Below are 19,724 nucleotides of genomic sequence, written 5' to 3'. Positions count from 1 at the left end.
GTTTACACATTTTATTAGACCTCCCAGTGCATTATGACATTGTACTTATTTTTCACAGTAAAGTACTTGCTGAGCCATTGCCGGAAATCTTATAATATGTGCCACTCATCCGGGAATATTTCTTCGGTGCAGGGCCAACATGCCGCCAGACAGTAGCTGTGGCGAAACACCAACCAGATATTAGGTGAACCTGACTGACGTAGACAGCCAGTGACGGCTTCTATTATGCTGGGAAGAAGGCTTGTCAATTCAGAGGGCAGTTTGCATACCAGAGAACTAGCACTGTTCCTCCTAATGCATTATACTGCATGCAGTTATATGGCATAATTTATGTTAAGCTTTTAGTATAGTACTTGCTTATCCAGTGCTGGACATATCTCAATGTGTATTCCATAGTTTTCCACTCATCAGACGAGGATTCTTTGCAGTTTGCAAATATCTCCTGTGAAAAATCCAAAAACATCAGCTGGATAACACTATCTCAGACCAAAGATCGTGGCTTTCCTCTTACTGGAAAGAGTTATTTGATATTTCACAGAAGTCTTTCATACATAGCACAAGTTGCACCAGCTCTCCCAATATATTATGGTGTATATAGATCCGAAATTTTATTTAATCTCACATTTCAAATGTGTTAGCAGTTATGTATTTGCTGGGTCTAAGCAAAATACTAGTTAAGTTAATTGCCGAGAGTCTTCTTATACACATTCATGGCTGCTGCCAATCATCAGAGAACGGGGTTCCTCAAGGGTGCTTGCATAATGGTTTTAAGTAGCTAAAGCGAAATATCAAACAAAGGTCATTTGCATAACACATGTGAAAGTTCCCTTCCTGCTTGGAAGGTTCCTCAAAGAGGTTTTTTCTTTTTTTTAACACACCTGGCATGTTGTAACAGTACTCACAATGTAAGTACAATCAAATACATTTGCTCACACTTCAAACATATTAGTAGGAAAGGCTAGGGGTTGAGGTTGAAGATCAGCCAGTGCTAGTAATATTCAGATATGTGTTATGGGTTTTTAACAAACATCTGAGAAGAGTATTTCTGGGGACGCTTAATGAAGATGCGTGTATGTCCCTACGTGGAAATAATAATTAAAAAAAACCCTCAGGTGCTTTTCTCTGCCCCAGACAACCAATAATGGTGACACTTCTGCTGGGTGGAGCGTTTTAGTATCTCCTAGAGTTGGTTCACCCCAGAGATTCACGTACTAAAGCCCTCCCAATGACATATGGTATATGCAGTCCAGTCTGTTTATTTTACTACTGATACCTTCCCACGCAGTGAAGGGAATCTTTCAATTATTTCGTGTTGTTTTGCCACTGATAGCAATGATTGTAGGTCAAACGTTCAGGACTGTACGTAGTGTCTATGATGACAGAAGAAAGTTAACACCCATGTTCGTTGTCTTAGCTAGTAAAACCGCATGGGCACCTTGTTTTCATATTTCAACATAACTTCTTATTAACGGCATATAAGCCTCTATAATCGAAGGAACACTTTTTTCATGACTGACGAGCACCACAAAGCACACTAGGAGTTTAACAGCTCTGGACGAGTACGTACTTGGTCCGCAAAACAACTGAAATCTGAGGAAAAATGTATTTACTTATTTTGCATTATTCTGCAGCAAAATCTACCCGGGGTTTCAGGGTGCTCGACAATGTATCAAACTGAGGAGATCGTGTCCGACCTTGAAATAAATATAGGAGGAACCATAACAGCATAAAAGTAGTAATCAGCGAAACGATCAACTGGTGAAGATGAGAAGGTGATTGTGTGTTATAAGTATTTGTTAAGGCGTTTGTTGTCCACTGAAGCTTCTCGGCGCTAGGCTAGATAGCATAGACGTAATTTAGGGGTCGCTACGCCCGCTTGCCCCTTGCGACCCCTAGCACTGTCTTTGGGACCCCTGGTCAGAGGTGGCAAAGGAAGTGCCAGGAAGACAAGGGCATTTCGTCTTTATGTACGTCTGTTGCAACTTCGCTTTCTTTGTTGCCTGTGAACTTTTTAAAGTTTAATATTGCATTAATCACTATTAGTGTAATAAAAATGGACTACAATTAGCTGGAATATGACTCCTCTTAGTAGTTTAGGTAAGTGTAAATATGCTTTTACATATATATTCTGTGCGTGCTTGTGGGTGAGAGTGTTTTTAAGTGATAGAGAGTGTGTGTATGTGTGAATGTGTGTGCATGTGTAAGCAAGCATGCTTTTGTGAATGACATATGATGTCACTTCTGCTACCCCTGGCATTTTGGTGAATTGACGTTAATGCTAGTTAGCCTGCAAAAAGTCAGCAAATAAGGACATGTGATCCAGGACATTAAAAGACACTGGAAAGAGGTAACGTTGGGTTCTGAGTAATGCCAGAGGAGGCTTATTCCACTGTCTGACAAGGGCAACTGAAAATGCATGATCACCAAAAGAAAATGTGTCTACTTTACTTTAGGAACTTCAAAAAAGAGATTGTTATTTCTGTGATTCCAAGAAGGGCGAAGCAATGTACATTTTCTGGAAAAAAAATCTGAGGTGATTACTTTGTCAACTATGCTAATTGCGTTAAAACTAATCCTGGATTTAATGGGCAGCCATTGCAAAGACCTGAGCACCGAGCTAATATGAAAGTGTTGAGGTCTGTTAGTTATCTGTTAAGCTGTAGTATTTCGAATGAAGTGAGACTAGACCAATTCACTGACGACCAGAATGCTAAGTTTAGATGCAATGTAAGGCGTTTTTTTTGTGTGCAAGATTTGCAAATGGAATACAGATTTGGATCACCCTATTCACCTGAGCTCCTAAAGAAAGATTATTGTTCATTGGGAACTGTCTTATCAGGGGAAAGTTAGAGGCCCATAATTGCAGACCACCTTGAAGGTTAGAAGCTACTGGTCAAAGCAGGTAATACCAAGATCTCGTTTTACGCTGCATTGGACCAGAGGAAACTGACTGACCTCCATCAGCACATTGTGATTAAGGTAGAAGCCAACAAAGTAGGGGTTTTCCCTGGCAATGTGCACTGCTCATGCATGGAAGGGCAACTATCAACTTTGTGTTGTTTGCATATAAATGCAACCTGTCTCCAAATACTGCAGAGGAGATAAAAGCTAGCAAAGGTATAGTTTAAATTAAAAGGAAAACAGGACAAATCTATGTATAACACCATAAGTGGAAGGTTTAGCATCTGAGAAGAACGGGGGCGTCATGACTTGGTGAGATCTGTCAATGAGAAAAAAATGGAAACGGAGGAGAGGAGAAAGAAAGAGGGAGGTTGTAGGCCTGTTGATGGAATAAGGCAGGAGAACTATGGTAAGAAAATGATACGCTTTAATGTGGGGCAGCAGTGAATCTAGTAAAATGGGTGCAAGGTGGAAGAGGTGAAGGAAAAGAAGACAGGAGGGAACTTGTAAAAATATTTGGGTGATATATGGAGGGAAGCTGTGGGTGGAGTCGTTAAGAGATAAAAGATGTGATGGGTGAAGCGGAGAGGTAGTCTTGTGAGGAAGCAAGATGCAGCAATAATGGCAGAGGTGGTGGGTGAAGAAAAAGGCACAAGAAGAGAGAAAAGTAGGCAGAGAGACAGGAGGAGGATGTAAGGAAGGAGAAAGCTATGACTTTGATTCGTAAAAAACAATTGTCAGCGTATGATCAGTTGGAGTTCTGGTTGCAGTGCAAGGCTTTTAGCTGCTTGTGGAGAATAAGTAGGCCTTCCTGGCCGTGCATTCAAGTAGGGAGGGAGTTCCAGAGAAAAGGCTCTGCTCCTGGAAAGGACTATAGATGCAAGCATGATCATACCCCAACTTCTATGATGTTTCATGATGCTAGATATTTTTATGGTAGTTTAGGGGTGTTTGAAATTCGTGCACTTTGCTTTTGCTTAGTTATGTGAAATGAAAGCAAAATTATTTGAAATTATGTGCTTGTAACTACATGAAATACAAATCAATCACTTTGTGACATACTATAACATGAAATGCATCCTGACGTCATTTGTTTATGGGAGTATGCATTTAAACATGAATAATGTGAACAGCAGCTACTCGAGTGTTGCGGTTTTGCATTTGTGGCAAATGTTTACTGCACGTTTTACATATTTACACAAAGTGGAAGAATGCCGTAATTTCAGAAATGTCATGTAACTACTAAAACATGCTATTCGCAAAATTATGTGAATTACACCAGCATAATTCAAATTTCACCTTGGCCTGTGGCAGATCTTTGGTAGTTTGATACAGAGGAATGATTGTTTTAAAAGTAATGCAGGCAAATCTGAACTTTTTCGAGGAATCAATGGGGAGTGGCAATGATGGTCTTTTAATATCGGGGTAGTTGATCGAATTTGCAGGTGCCAGAAAGTGGAGGGCTGCCTTCAGGAGTGCAAGAGTGTATTTGTACTACTATGAGAGTTGCGTGCTGTAGCTGATGCAGAATATGGATGCTCAGGTGAAACTCAGTTTGTGGGAAGAAAGAGTAGATTGTTTTGGAGCTGTGCTTGATGTGGGGTGCCATGCGAAGAATGCATAAATCTAAATGCCTAACAGTTGTTCTTTGCTCGGGAGACTTAGGTTGAAGTCATATGATTCAAGTTCCTTTAGTCTTTCAAAGTTGAATTTGAAGTATATTTGTTTTTTTGCTTGATTAAGTCAGTTCAAGTGGGTAGTCATTCAGCCTTGCAGCTTTTCTAAGCAATCCTTTACAGTGGTGATCTCATTAAGGGATTTAGGACCTGATTTAGATATTAGTGGATGGGTTACTCCGTCACAACAATGACGGATATCCTGTTTGCCGAAATCTAAATCCCTTAGGTTATAATGGGTTTTACATTTTGGCAGATGGTATATCTGTCACCTTTGTAACGGAGTAACCCATCTGCCCGTTCTAAATCAGGCCCTTCATTTAGATGTAAATCTGTGTGTCGTTGATATAATTATGGCTACAGCCCCTATGGCCTTTAATAGGTCTTTCAATGGGTCCATGGTACAGGTAAATAGTATACAAAAGAGGATGGAACTTTGGGGGACACCATAAGTGACCTAATATGTGTTGGATGACACAACACTGAGTCTCATCATCCATTTTTTAATGGTGAAGAAGGACGTGAACCACTTGAAGAATTTTCAGTTGAAGTGCATGCAATTATTGAGGTTCTCAATGAGCATTTGTTGGTTAGCACTGTCGAAGACTGCAGAAAGGATCAGGAGGAATAGCAGACACTCATTTATTTGCCCACGATGCTGTGAATGTGGTCAAATATTTTTAAGGTGGTCGATTTAGTGCTGAAACCTTTGGAAAGCCCAGATTGATAGGGAGCAAAGTAATGTTTAGATATATGAAGATAATTATGTTTGATGTAGGGGGCGTGACTTGGCGCAAATGGCGTAGAGAGCAGAAGCAGAGATCTCCAGTGCCAGAATCCCCCATCCGGGCCCATCCTGATTTTCTGGAACCGGAGCCGCTGCAGTTCTGACCCCCTCAATGGAATGTGAGTGTGCCGCACCTTGAAAAAACTGTGCTAAAGGTCTTGAATCCGACTGAAAAAGGGCTGACCCGGGGAGAAGAGACGGGCACGGGTGTAAACAAAATGGCGGGTGTGGCTTGAGCCAGATGGAGCCGACCGGGCGGGGGCTGTAGGAGCTGGCCTGGTTTGTAGTGGATACCTAAGGTACTTACACCTTATATCAGGTCCAGTTATCCCTTATTAGTGAAATGTAGGCAGAGTTCTAGCAGCTTAGGCTGTCTAGAGGTAGTTGTAGCAGAGCAGCTTAGGCTGAACTAGGAGAAATGTAAAGCTCGTGCAATACCACTATAGTTACACAGTACTTATACACAATAAATGACAAATACTCAGGGTTACCAAAAATAAGGGTACTTTATTTTAGTGACATAAGGCCAAAAATATCTTGGAGGAAGTAACCCTTCTGGAGGTAAGCATTATACACAATATATACACTAGTAACCAAAATCAAGTAAGTAAACAGTCATAGAATAGTGCAAACAGTAGAAAATACAATAGAATGCAATGGGCCTAGGGCAACACAAACCAGATACTAAAATAGTGTAATGCTGTTGGACCAGACAGTCTTAGGGTGGTCACTCCTAACTTTTTGCCTGCCTCCCTCTACTTTTTGGATACTGTTTTTGCTGGTTTAAGGACTCTGAACACTTTACCACTACCAACCAGTGCTAAATTGCATATGCTCTCTCCTTTTAAACATGATGACATTGGATTATACCCAATTGGATTATTTAATTTACTTATAAATCCCTAGTACAGTGCACTATATGTGCCCAGGGCCTGTTCATTAAATGCTACTAGTGGGCCTGCAGCACTGATTTTGCCACCCACTTAAGTAGCCCCTTAACCATGTCTCAGGCCTCCCACTGCAAGGCATGTTTGTGCAGTTTCACTCCTAATTCGACTTGGCATTTAAAAGTATTTGCCATGCCTAAAACTCCCCTTTTTCTACATATAAGTCACCCCTATGGTAGGCCCTAGGTAACCCATAGGGCAGGGTGATGTATAGACAAAACGCAGGACATTTACCTGTGTAGTTTACATGTCCTGGTAGTATAAAACTCCAGGAGGCTGCACTGGCTTATAGGGGGTACCTGATGGTACTTACATCTTGTGCCAGGTCCAGTTATCCCTTATTAGTAGATTAGTAGTGTTCTAGCAGCTTAGGCTGATAGAGGTAACTATAGCAGAGCAGCTTAGGCAGAACTAGGAGACATCCTACTATACCACTTATATCATATAGCACTATATCATAAGAATCACAATACTCAGAGTTGCTAAAAATAAAAGTATTTTAATTGAGTGACAATGTGCCAAAAATATCTCAGAGGATATACTCCCTTAGGAGGTAAGTAAAATATACAAAATATACACACAAAACAAAACCAGGTAAGTAAACAGTTAGAAAAGTAGTGCAAACACTGTAGAATACAATAGGATGCAATAGGCCTAGGAGCAACAAAAACCATATACTAAGAAGTGGAATGCAAACCACTTAGGGACCCCAGGCCTAGTGTAGTGGGTATAGGGTCGCTGGGAAAATAAGAAAACAGTAAGGGGGTCCTAGATACCTGTAGGAGGCTGGCCAGGCTTATAGTGGGTACCTTGTGGTACTTACACCTTGTGCCAGGTCCAGTTATCCCCTATTAGTAGAATAGAGGTGTTTCTAGCAGCTTAGGCTGTTAGAGGTAGCTATGGCAAAGCAGCCTAGGCTGAACTAGGAGACATGCACAGCTCCTACTATACCACTTATATCACATAGCACAATATCATAAGAAAACACAATACTCAGAGTTACTAAAAATAAAGGTACTTTAGTTTAGTGACAATATGCCAAAAGTATCTCAGAGGATACCCTCACTTAGGCGGTAAGTAATATACACAAATTATATGTACACAAACCCAAAACAGGTAAGTAACAGTAAGAAAAGTAGTGCAAACAATGTAGAACCACAATAGGATGCAATAGGTAGACATAGGCCTAGGGGCAACACAAACCATATACTCCAAAAGTGGAATGCGAATCACAAATTGACCCCAGGCCTATGGGAAGCTGTAGAGGGTCACTGGGACTGTGAGAAAACAGTAAGGGTGTCCAAAATACCCCACCCCAAGACCCTGAAAAGGAGGAGTAAAGTTACCCTACTATCCCAGAAAGACACAATAGTCGTGATAGGGGATTCTGCAAGAACCACAAGCACCAGCAAAACACTGAAGATGAATTCCTGGACCTGAGGACCTGTAAAGGAAGGGGACTAAGACCAAGAGTTATGCAAGTGTCCGGGGGGGGGCAGGAGCCCACTAAACCCTGGATGAAGGTGCAAAAGGCCTGCCTCCGGGTGGAAGAAGCCAAAGATTCTGCAACAACGGAAGGAGCCAGGAACTTCCCCTTTGGTGAGAAATTGTCACACTGCGTGCTGGAGGTTGCAGCAGTGTTTACACACTGAAATACTGCAAACAAGCCTTGCTAGCTGCAAGAGGAGCGGTTGAAGTTTTTGGGTGCTGCTGGGGACAAGGAAGGATCAGGATGTTGCCCCTTGGAGGAGGAGACAGAGGGGACGCTCAGCAACTCAAAGAGCCCCCACAGAAGCAGGCAGCACCCGCAGAAGTACTGAAACAGCCACTTTGAAGACCTGACGACAGCAAACAACTCAGAGTCACAAAGGAGGGTCCCACGATGTCGGAGTCCAACTCAGCGAGTTGGGCAATGCAGGAAGGAGTGCTGGGGACCCAGGCTAGGCTGTGCACAAAGGAAGTCCTGGAAAAGTGCACAGAAGCCGGAACAGCTGCAAATCACGCAGTACACAGGTTTGCTGTCTGGCGTGGGAAGGCAAGGACTTACCTCCACCAAATTTGGACAGAAGGGCCACTGGACTGAGGGAGACACTGGGACCCAGCTCCTGTGTTCCAGGGACCATGCTCGTCAGGATGAGAGGGGACCCAGAGGACCGGTGATGCAGAAGTTTGGTGCCTGCGTTAGCAGGGGGAAGATTCCTTCCACCCACGGGAGATTTCTTCTTGCATCCAGTGCAGGGTGAAGGCAGACAGCCCTCAGAGCATGCAACAGCAGGAAACAGTCGAGAAAGCCGGCAGGATGAGGCGCTACAATGTTGCTGGTAGTCTTCTTGCTACTTTGTTGCGGTTTTGCAGGTGTCCTGGAGCAGTCAGCGATTGATCCTTGGCAGAAGTTGAAGACGGAAGTGCAGAGGAACTCTGGTGAGCTCTTGCATTCGTTATCTGAGGAATAGCTCAAAGGAGAGACCCTAAATAGCCAGAAAAGGAGGTTTGGCTACTGAGAAAGGAGGCTTGGCTACTGAAAGAGGTAAGCACCTATCAGGATGGGTCTCTGACATCACCTGCTGGCACTGGCCACTCAGAGCTGTCCATTGTGCCACAATTCCTCTGAATCTAAGATGGCAGAGGTCTGGGACACACTGGAAGAGCTCTGGGCACCTCCTCTGGGAGGTACTGGTCAGGGGAGTGATCCCTCCCCTTTCCTTTGTCCAGTTTCACACCACAGCAGGGCTGGGAGATCCCTGAACCAGTGTAGACTGGCTTATGCAGAGATGGGCACCATCAGTGCCCATCAAAGCATTTCCAGAGGCTGGGGGAGGCTACTCCTCCCCAGCCCTTCACACCTATTTCCAAAGGGAGAGGGTGTAACACCCTCTCTCAGAGGAAATCCTTTGTTCTGCCTTCCTGGGCCGGGGCTGCCCAGACCCCAGGAAGGCAGAATCCTGTCTGAGTGGTTGGCAGCAGCAGCAGCTGCAGTGGAAACCCCGGAAAGGCAGTTTGGCAGTTCCCGGGTTCTGTGCTAGAGACCCGGGGATGCATGGAATTATCCCCCAATACCAGAATGGTATTGGGGTGACAATTCCATGATCCTAGACATGTTACATGGCCATGTTCGGAGTTACCATGGTGACGCTACATATAGGTATTGGCCTATATGTAGTGCACGCGTGCAATGGTGTCCCCACACTCACAGAGTCCGGGGTATTTGCCCTGAACAATGTGGGGGCACCTTGGCTAGTGATAGGGTGCCCACACACTAAGTAACTTGGCATCTAACCTTCACCAAGTGAGGGTTAGACGTATAGGTGACTTATAAGTTACTTATGTGCAGTGAAAATGGCTGTGAATCAACGTGGACGTTATTTCACTCAGGCTGCAGTGACAGTCCTGTGAATGATTTGTCTGAGCTCCCTATGGGTGGCAAAAGAAATGCTGCACCCCATAGGGATCTCTTGGAACCCCAATACCCTGGGTACCTAGGTACCATATACAAGGGAATTATAAGGGTATTCAAGTGTGCCAATGAGAATTTGTAAAATTAGTCACTAGCCTGCAGTGACAATTTTAAAGCAGAGAGAGAGCATAAACACTGAGGTTCTGGTTAGCAGAGCCTCAGTGATACAGTTAGGCACCACACAGGGAACACATATAGGCCACAAACTTATGAGCACTGGGGTCCTGGCTAGCTGAATCCCAGTGACACATATCAAACACATTGACCACATAGGGTTTTCACTATGAGCACTGGGCCCTGGCTAATAGGATCCCAGTGAGACAGTAAAAACACCCCGACATATACTCACAAACAGGCCAAAAGTGGGGTAACAAGGCTAAAAAGAGGAGGGAGTTGTGTAGGAAGAGGCTTTCCTACACAACCACCCCCAAACGAAGGACAATAAGGCTAACCTTGGCCAGTTAAGTCTTTATTGTCTAAGTGGTGATAAGTGGAGAGTAGCTCTGCAATAAATTGGTTACTCCCTTTATCATCCACTATATGGTTACTTCCCTGTGGGGATGTAAACCACCCTGTTTGAAGTTTTTTAGCTAGCCAACAATGTGAAGTTATATTCTCAGATTTCCTATTAGTATGTTTAAGTTTAGAGCAGTGGGAATTGTCCACTGGACCTATATCAAGTGATGAGAATGCCAGACAGGGATGCTGTCTCAACAAAGCCATAGCTGAGCAAAACCTTTGTCCATATGGCTGTAAAAGGTAACAGGGATGCTGTTTCGCTTGAGTTGGAGCAGGGCAGGAATGCTGTCCTATGAGTTCCACACTAGGGCAGAGCTGCTGTCCTAAGTGTTGTGAGGCAGTCCAGGGTTGCTGCACTAAAGTTTCTCTGGGAGGGTTGGAGGGATGCTCCATGTTAACTAAAATGGTGCACTTTTTCTCACCAATGTTAGTTATCCCACAGAGAGGCACTTCTACCTCAGGGAGTTCAGCTGTGTTAGCTGATGGTTCCCTTGGTACAGGTGCCACCCCAGGAGAGGTTTCTCCCACCACAGGAATGGTATCCTGAATGGCAGGGTTGGTAGGGAATACATTGATGCCCTTTTGTACCTGTTGTTGGAGAAGGATCCTGAGTTTTCAGGCCTTTTTCTCTCCTTTGCTTTTTCATTTCAGCTGAAATGAGAGGAAGCAATTCCTCAAGGATACCCAGCATGTCTGCATGGGTATTAAACTCTACCTCAGCCCAACCTTAGGCCTCTAGGTCATTACCTAAGAGACAGTCTACAGGTAAGCTAGGTGATACTACCACCTGCTTAAGGCCAGTAACTCCACCCCAACTAAACTGAATTATAGCTAAGGGAAGAAACTTAGTGGAGTTATGGACATCAATAATCTTGTACTGTTGTCCAATGATGTGTTGTTCAGGAGACACTAGGTTTTCAGTCACCAAAATGATACTGGCACCTATGTCCCTGTAGGGCTGAGCCTCAATACAATTTATTGAAACTGTCTGCCTGTACTTATCCATTGTAAGGGGACAAGCAGCCAGTGTGGCAAGGCCAGTGCCACCAGGTGTGACAGAAACTGTCTTGGGACTGACTACCCCAGTTTCTATGATGGACCCATAAGTGAACCCAACTACACCCTTATTTTGACTGTTGCCAGCAGTCCCACCACTATTACCACTACTGCTAGGGGCACTAGAGTTTGATGTATTAGTGGTGGTAGGCTCAGGGGGTTTACCTGGGCAGGACTTATCCCCTGGCCTATGGCCTTTATTTTTAGACACATAGCACCAAGGCTTTTTAATGTGTGTGGGTTGTGAAGAAGAGGAAGAAGATGATTTATCCCCACCCCCTGAAGAGTGTTTAGGATTTGAAGAAGGATCTTTAGTTTTACCTTTATCCCCATGCTTATCCTGGGATTTCTCACCATCTTTCATATTGCCAGCCTTGACACCTCCTGTATGACCTTTTGTGTTCACTCTTGTTCTGACCCATTTGTCTGCTTTCTTTCCCAAGTCTTGGGGAAAGGTCAGATCTGAGTCTACCAATAACTGGTGCAACAAATCAGACACTTAATTGTGAAGAATATGCTCTCTTAGGATAAGATTATACAGGCTTTCATAGTCAGAAACTTTACTGCTATGTAACCAACCCTCCAAGTCCTTCACTGAACAGTCAACAAAATCTGCCCAGTCTTGAGAGGACTCTTTTCTGGTGTCTCTGAACTTAATTCTGTATTGTTCAGTGGTTAAACCAAATCCATCCAAGAGTGCATCCTTCAAAACTTTGTAATTATTGGCATCACTTTCTCTGACAGTAAGGAGCCTATCCCCTACCCTTTCCAGTGAAAGATAGCCACAAGATAGCAGCCCACTGCCTTTGAGGGACCAACTGTACAATACAGGCCCTCTCAAGTGCAGCAAACCACTTATTAATGTCATGCCCCTCCTTGTAAGGAGGGACTATTTTATGCAGGTTTCTGGAATCTTGCTCTCTAACAGGATTACTATCTGAAACACTGCTGCTGCCACCGTGGGGACCTAACCCCATTCTCTGTCTTTCCCTCTCTATATCTAGGGATTCCCTGTCTAAGGCCAGCTGCTGCTGTTTAAGCTTCAGTCTGGTCTGTTCCAACCTCAGCTTTCTGAGTTCCCTTTCCATTAAGTTATCCTCAAGGTGGGAGGCTTGGGAATGTTTGGATACAGAGGGGATTTGGGAATTGGCAGAGAGAGGCCTGTCCCTAACTGTCTGGACCCTACCAACCTGGCCTTTAGGAGTGAAAGATGTCCTACTAATGTGTGACCCTCTAACACTACCAGTGTCACTAGGTGGCCTGCCAGATGGCAGGTCTTTGTAGGAACCCTCCCCAGCTTCTTCAGGTAACTCCTCTAAGTCTGACTGGGAAGCTTCCCCTCATACCTCCCTTTTCTGAGATGGGCCAGACTGGTTCTGGTCATCCTCTAAGAGCAGGTTAAAGAGAAACTCTTTTGTTGGATTCTTACCAAGGCTTAAACTTCTTTCTAAGCAGAGACCCCTCAAACTTTTGTAGTTGAAACTCCCATAAGTTGCCTGAGCAACTTTGGGAGTGACCTCTACTGAAGACATGATAGAAAAGGTTTAAGACAGAGAGAGAAAAAGTTTTAGAACTTTTGAAAGTACAGAGAAAAAACGTTTTCAAACTTTTAGAAAACATTTAAAAGTTTTCAGAACTTTTCAGAAACTTAGTAGAACGTTTTAGAGCAGAAAAGTAAACTGTTTTGGTTCAATGTTCATATACTGAAGTATTTGGTATAAGATTTTCTTATGAAAAGCACCAGATGACAAAGTGGTAAAGAAGTTACAAGTACTTATCCCACCGCTGCACCACCAATGTAGGAGGCTGGCATGGCTTATAGTGGGTACCTTGTGGTACTTACACCTTGTGCCAGGTCCAGTTATCCCTTATTAGTAGAATAAAGGTGTTTCTAGCAGCTTAGGCTGTTAGAGGTAGCTATGGCAAAGCAGCTTAGGCTGAACTAGGAGACATGGAAAGCTCCTACTATACCACTTATATCATATAGCACAATATCATAAGAAAACACAATACTCAGAGTTACTAAAAATAAAGGTACTTTATTTTAGTGACAATATGCCAAAAGCATCTCAGAGGATACCCTCATTTAGGAGGTAAGTAATATACACAAATTATATGTACACAAATCCAAAACAGGTAAGTAACAGTAAGAAAAGTAGTGCAAACAATGTAGAATCACAATAGGATGCAATAGGTAGACATAGGCCTAGGGGCAACACAAACCATATACTCCAAAAGTGGAATGCGAATCACAAATTGACCCCAGGCCTATGGGAAGCTGTAGAGGGTCACTGGGACTGTGAGAAAACAGTAAGGGTGTCCAAAATACCCCACCCCAAGACCCTGAAAAGGAGGAGTAAAGTTATCCTACTATCCCAGAAAGACACAATAGTCGTGATAGGGGATTCTGCAAGAACCACAAGCACCAGCAAAACACTGAAGACGGATTCCTGGACCTGAGGACCTGTAAAGGAAGGGGACTAAATCCAAGAGTCACAAAAGTGTCCAGGGGGTGCAGGAGCCCACTAAACCCAGGATGACAGTGCAAAATGGCTGCCTCCGGGTGGAAGAAGCTGAAGATTCTGCAACAACGGAAGGTGCCAGAAACCTCTCCTTTGCACAGATGATGTCACACGGAATGCTGGAGGATGCAGAGCTGTTTCCTTGCAGAAAGACTGCAAACAAGTATTGCTAGCTGCAGAGGTCACAGTTAAAAAAAATGGGTGCTGCCCGGTCCCAGGAAGGACCAGGAGGACATCACTTGGAAGAGGAGACAGAGGGGGCCCTCAGTAACACAGTGAGCCCATGCAGAAGAAGGCAGCACCCGCAGATGTACTTGAACACAGGTTCGGGAAAACTGAGCACGGCAGTCGTCTCAACATTACAAAGGAGGATCCCACGAATCCGGTGGTCAACTCAGCAAGTTGAGTAATGCAGGACAGAGTGCTGGGGACCTTGGCTGTGCTGTGCATGACGGATTCCTTGCAAAAGTGCACAGAAGCCTTAGCAGCTGCAATTCATGCAGTACACAGGATTATTGTCTGGCGAGGGGAGGCAAGGACTTACCTCTGCCAAATTTGGACAGATGGACCACTGGACTTTCTCAGTAACTTGGATCAAGCTCCTGTGTTCCAGGGACCACGTTCATCATGATGAGAGGGGACACAGAGGACCGGTGAAGCAGAAGTTTGGTGCCTGCGTTAGCAGGGGCAAGATTCCGTCGACCCACAGGAGATTTCTTCTTGGTTTCCAGTGCAGGGTGAAGGAAGACAGTCCCAAGATCATGCACCACCAGGAAACAGTCAAGAAAGCCGGCAGAATTAGGCGCTACAATGTCACGTGTAGTCTTCTTGATACTTTTTTGCAGTTTTGCTGGCGTCCTGGAGCAGTCAGCGGTCGATCCTTGGCAGAAGTTGAAGAGTGAGATACAGAGGAACCCTGGTGAGCTCTTGCATTTGTTATCTGACGAGAAGCCCACAGGAGAGCTCCTAAATAGCCCTCAGAGGAGGATTGGCCACCTAGTCAGGTAAGCACCTGTCAGGAGGGGTCTCTGACATCACCTGCTGGCACTGGCCGCTCAGAGGCCTCCATGGTGCCTTCACACCTCTGAATTCAAGATGGCAGAGGTCTGGGACACACTGGAGGAGCTCTGGGCACCAACCCTGGGGTGGTGATGGACAGGGGAGTGGTCACTCCCCTTTCCTTTGTCCAGTTTCGCGCCAGAGCAGGGGCTGGGGGATCACTGAACCGGTGTAGACTGGTTTATGCAAGGAGGGCACCATCTGTGTCACTAGCCTGCAGGGTGCCCTCACACTTTGTAACTTTGCACCTAACCTTCACTAAGTGAGGGTTAGATATATAGGTGACTTATAAGTTACTTAAGTGCAGTGTAAAATGGCTGTGAAATAACGTGGACGTTATTTCACTCAGGCTGCAGTGGTAGTCCTGTGTAATATTGGTCTGAGCTCCCTATGGGTAGCAAAAGAAATGCCTCAGCACATAGGGATCTCCTGGAACCCCAATAGGGTGGGTACCTAGGTACCATATACTAGGGAATTATAAGGGGGTTCCAGTGTGCCCATCAGCATTGGTAAAAATGGTCACTAGCCTGCAGTGACAATTTTAAAGGCACAGAGAGCATAAGCACTGAGGTTCTGATTAGAAGAGCTTCAGTGACACAGTTAGGCACCACACAGGGAACACATTCAGGCCACAACTATGAGCACTGGGGTCCTGCCTAGCAGGATCCCAGTGAGATAGGCAAAAACAAACTGACACACAAATAAAAAATGGGGGTAACATGCCAGGCAAGATGGACTGCTTTCTGTTGCCCTGCTGCCTTGCTGCTCTCTGGTTGTGCTGAGAAGTGTTCTCCAAGGGCTTGGATAGAGCTTGCCTGCTGTTCCCTGAAGTCTCAGGACCAAAAAGACTTCACCTCTGCAAGAAGGACTCCTTGTGCAGCGAAGATTGACGCACAGCCTGTCAGAAATGACACACAGCCTGCATTGAGGTGAAAAACTCACCGCAGACCGAACCGGAACAACGCAGCCCGACTTTGCAACGAGAAGACTGAAGCAGCGCCAGCACAGCAACCGGAAATTCGACGCACTGCCCACTGGATCGATGCACAGCTGAGCCAGAACGATGCAGCCTGACTTCCAGAGAGGACCGACGCAGCGCCTGCAGTGTGGTAGAAATTTCCAAGTAACGCCCACCGGATCGATGCAGCCACTGTGACTTTGTCCTGTCAGCGCCAGAATTCCACGCAGCATCCCCGGGGCATCCGAAAACACAGCAACTCAAAGAGAATCCAAGACCGAGCACCAAAAACCGATGCAAAGTCTTCCCTGCGTGAAAGATAAACTACGCATCACCGCGTGTGGCCTGAGAAATCGACGTACACCTTCCTGTTTTCCACGCTTCTCCTCCTCTGCAGTTCTTTGCGGAGATTTTGAATGCAAACCAGGTACTTTGTGCTTGCAAAAGACATATATTGCTTTTAAGAGACTAAAGACACTTTATATAATTTTTACAGTGATATTCCAGAATATACTTATTGTATTTTAATTGTTTTGACCTGCATTTATCCAGATAAATATTATATATTTTTCTAAACACTGTGTGGTGTATTTTTGTGGTGCTACATTGTGTTATTGCATGATTTCTTGCACAAATACTTTACACATTGCCTTCTAAGTTAAGCCTGACTGCTCAGTGCAAAGCTACCAGAAGGTAGGCACAGGATAATTTGGATTGTGTGTGACTTATCCTGACTAGAGTGAGGGTCTTTGCTTGGGCAGAGGGTAACCTGATTGCTAACTAAAGACCCAATTTCAACAAATGCGAATCATGAATACCCCCTAGGCAAGTGTAGTGTGGAGAAGGGCACTGGGAGTGTAATAAAACACCAAAGGTAAGTACTGTACTCCACCCCAGAGCCCAGGAAAGTAGGAGTAAAGTACTGCAAGTTTCCTCAGGACACACTACAAGTCGTGATAAGAGATTTAGCAAAAACCAAGCAAGACTGCAATCAACAAATGGTGGATTCCTGGACCTGAAGACCTGTGTAGAGAGGAGACCAAGTCCAGAAGTCGAAGAAGAGTCCAAGAAGGACAGGGGCCCCTGCCAACCTAGAAGATGGTGCAAAAGTAGATTATCTGATGAGAAGAAGACTACAGAAGAGCACCAAAGAAGATGCCAGCGTGTTCCTGCATGGTGCAGGAGATGTCCTACGTCGAGTTGTTGGATGCAGGCTGTTTGCGTCACAGGATTCTGCCAAACAGCTTAGGTTCACGCAAGTAAGCGGTTCGCGACAAAATGGAGGTGCCTGGACACAGGAGGGACCTGGGGGTCTCAACTCCTACTGAGGAGACAGAGGGGACTCTCAGCACTTCAGAGAGCCCGCAGAAGACCAAGGAGCGCCCACAGGAGTCCCAGAACATGGAAAAAAAGAAGATGCAAAGTGCAGATGTCACAGCACAACAACGGAAGGTCCCATCCTGCCAGAGAACAACTCAGTGAGTTGTGCATTGCAGGATGCAGTGCTGGGGACCTGGGCTACACTGTGCATAAAGGATTCTTGGAAGAAGTGCGCAGAAGCCCAAGAGCTGGAGATGACGCGGTGCACAGGGGTACTGTCGCAACACGGGGAGACAAGCTCTTACCTCCACCAAATCTGGACAGCTGGACCTTAGGACAGTCTGTCACGTCCGTCCATGGCCTGTGTTCCAGGGAGAAAGCTCGTCGTCAGGAGAGGAGTCCGAGAGTACCAGTCATCATCACAGAAGGGTGCCTGCAGAAGCAGGTAAGTGGCTGCGTCACTCCACTGGAGATTGCTTCAGTTTTTCTGGTGCTGGATGAAGACAGGCAGTCCTCAGAGCGTACACACCTTGGAAACAGTTGCAAATGCTGGCTGGAGCTGAAGTTGCAGGGCACAGGAGTCATCCCGGATACCTTGTTGCAGTTAAAGCGGTTCCTGGAGCAGTCTGCGGTTGATCTGCCAGACGGAAGCTGAAGCAGAGGATGCAGATGATTCCTGGATGTGAGAAAGTAGCCTCTTTCTAGCATGGTTACCCCCACTTTTGGCCTGTTTGTGAGTGTATGTCAGTGTGTTTTTAGTGTGTCACTAGGATCCTGTTAGCTGGACCCCAGTGCTCATAGATAAAAACCTATATGTCAGTGTGTTTTGCCTGTCTCACTGGGATCCTGCTAGCCATAATCCCAGTGCTAATAATTTATGGCCTAATGTGTGTACCTGTGTAGTGCCTAACTGTGTCACTGAGGCTCTGCTAACCAGAACCTCTGTGCTTATGCTCTCTCTGCTTTTAAATTTGTCACTGTAGGCCAGTGACTTCATTTACCAATTTCAATTGGCATACTGGACCCCCCTTGTAAGTCCCTAGTATATGGTACCTAGGTACCCAGGGCGTTGGGTTCCAGGAGATCCATATGGGCTGCAGCATTTCTTTTGCCACCCCTAAGGAGCTCAGACAAACCCTTACACAGGACTACCACTGCAGCCTGCATGAAATAGTGCACACACTATTTCACAGCCATTTTCACTGCACTTAAGTAATGTATAAGTCACCTACATGTCTAACTTTCACTTGCTGAAGGTTAGGTGCAAAGTTACTAAGTTCAGGGCCATTTCCCGGGCTTTGGGAGTGCGGGACGCCATTACACGCGTGCACTACATATAGGTCAATACCTATATGTAGCTTCACAATGGTAAATCCGAATATGGTCATGTATCATGTCTAAGATAACGGAATTGTCCTCCCATTCCAAATGGAATTGGGGAGCCAATTCCATGCATCCTGGGGGCTCCACCATAGACTCCCAGTACTGCCAAAACAGCTCTCTGAGGCTTGCACTGCAGCTTCAGCTGCTGCCACTTCACAGACAGGGTTCTACCCTGCTGGGGTCTGGGCAGCTCTATCCCAGGAAGGCAGAACAATGAACTTCCTTTGGGAGCAAGGTGTTATACCCGCTCCCTTTGGAAATAGGTGTTACAGGATTGGGAGGGGTATCCTCCGAGAGCCTCTGGAAATGCTTTGAAGGGCACAGATGGTGCCCTTCTTGCATAGGTCAGTCTACACCGGGTCAGGGACCCCCAGTCCCTGCTCTGGCGCGAAACTGGACAAAGGAAAGGGGAGTGACCTCTCCCCTGTCCATCACCTCCACAGGATGGTGCCAGAGCTCCTCAAGTGTGTCCCTGACGTTAGCCATCTTGGATTCCAAGGTGTGGGGACACTCTGGAGACCTCTCAGTGGCCAGTGCCAGCAGGAGATGTCGGAGAACCATCCTGATAGGTGCATACCTGGGAAGGAAGCCAATCCCCTTCTCAGGGCTATTTAGGGTATTTCCTCTGGGGGTTTCCTCACATTCGGCTAACAAGACTCTACACGTGTAGGAGGCTGGCCTGGTTTGTAGTGGGTACCTTGGGTACTTACACCTTACACCAGGTCCAGTTATTGCTTGTTAGTGAAAGTAGTAGTGTTCTAGCAGCTTAGGCTGATAAAGGAAGCTATAGCAGATCAGCTTAGTCTGAACTAAGGAGACATGCAAAGCTCATGCAATACCACTTATAGTTACACAGTACTTATACACAAGTAAAGACAATATTCAGTGTTACCAAAAAAATAAAGGTATTCATTTGGGTGACAAAGTACCAAAAATATCTCAGAGACAATACTACTTCTGGAGGTAAGTATCATACACATTCAGGGCTGGAGGGTTGCTCCACATTTACTAAAACAGAGCAATTTTGCACATCTGGTTTAGTAGTTCCACAGAGAGGTACTTTTACCTCTGGGAGTCCAGCTGTGGTAGCTGAGGGCTCCTTTGGTACAGGTTCTACCCCTGGAGAAGTTTCTCCTACCACA

The sequence above is a fragment of the Pleurodeles waltl genome, chromosome 3_1 (assembly GCF_031143425.1).
Source record: "Pleurodeles waltl isolate 20211129_DDA chromosome 3_1, aPleWal1.hap1.20221129, whole genome shotgun sequence".
NCBI lineage: Eukaryota > Metazoa > Chordata > Amphibia > Caudata > Salamandridae > Pleurodeles > Pleurodeles waltl.
This window is presented reverse-complemented; position numbering follows the sequence as displayed.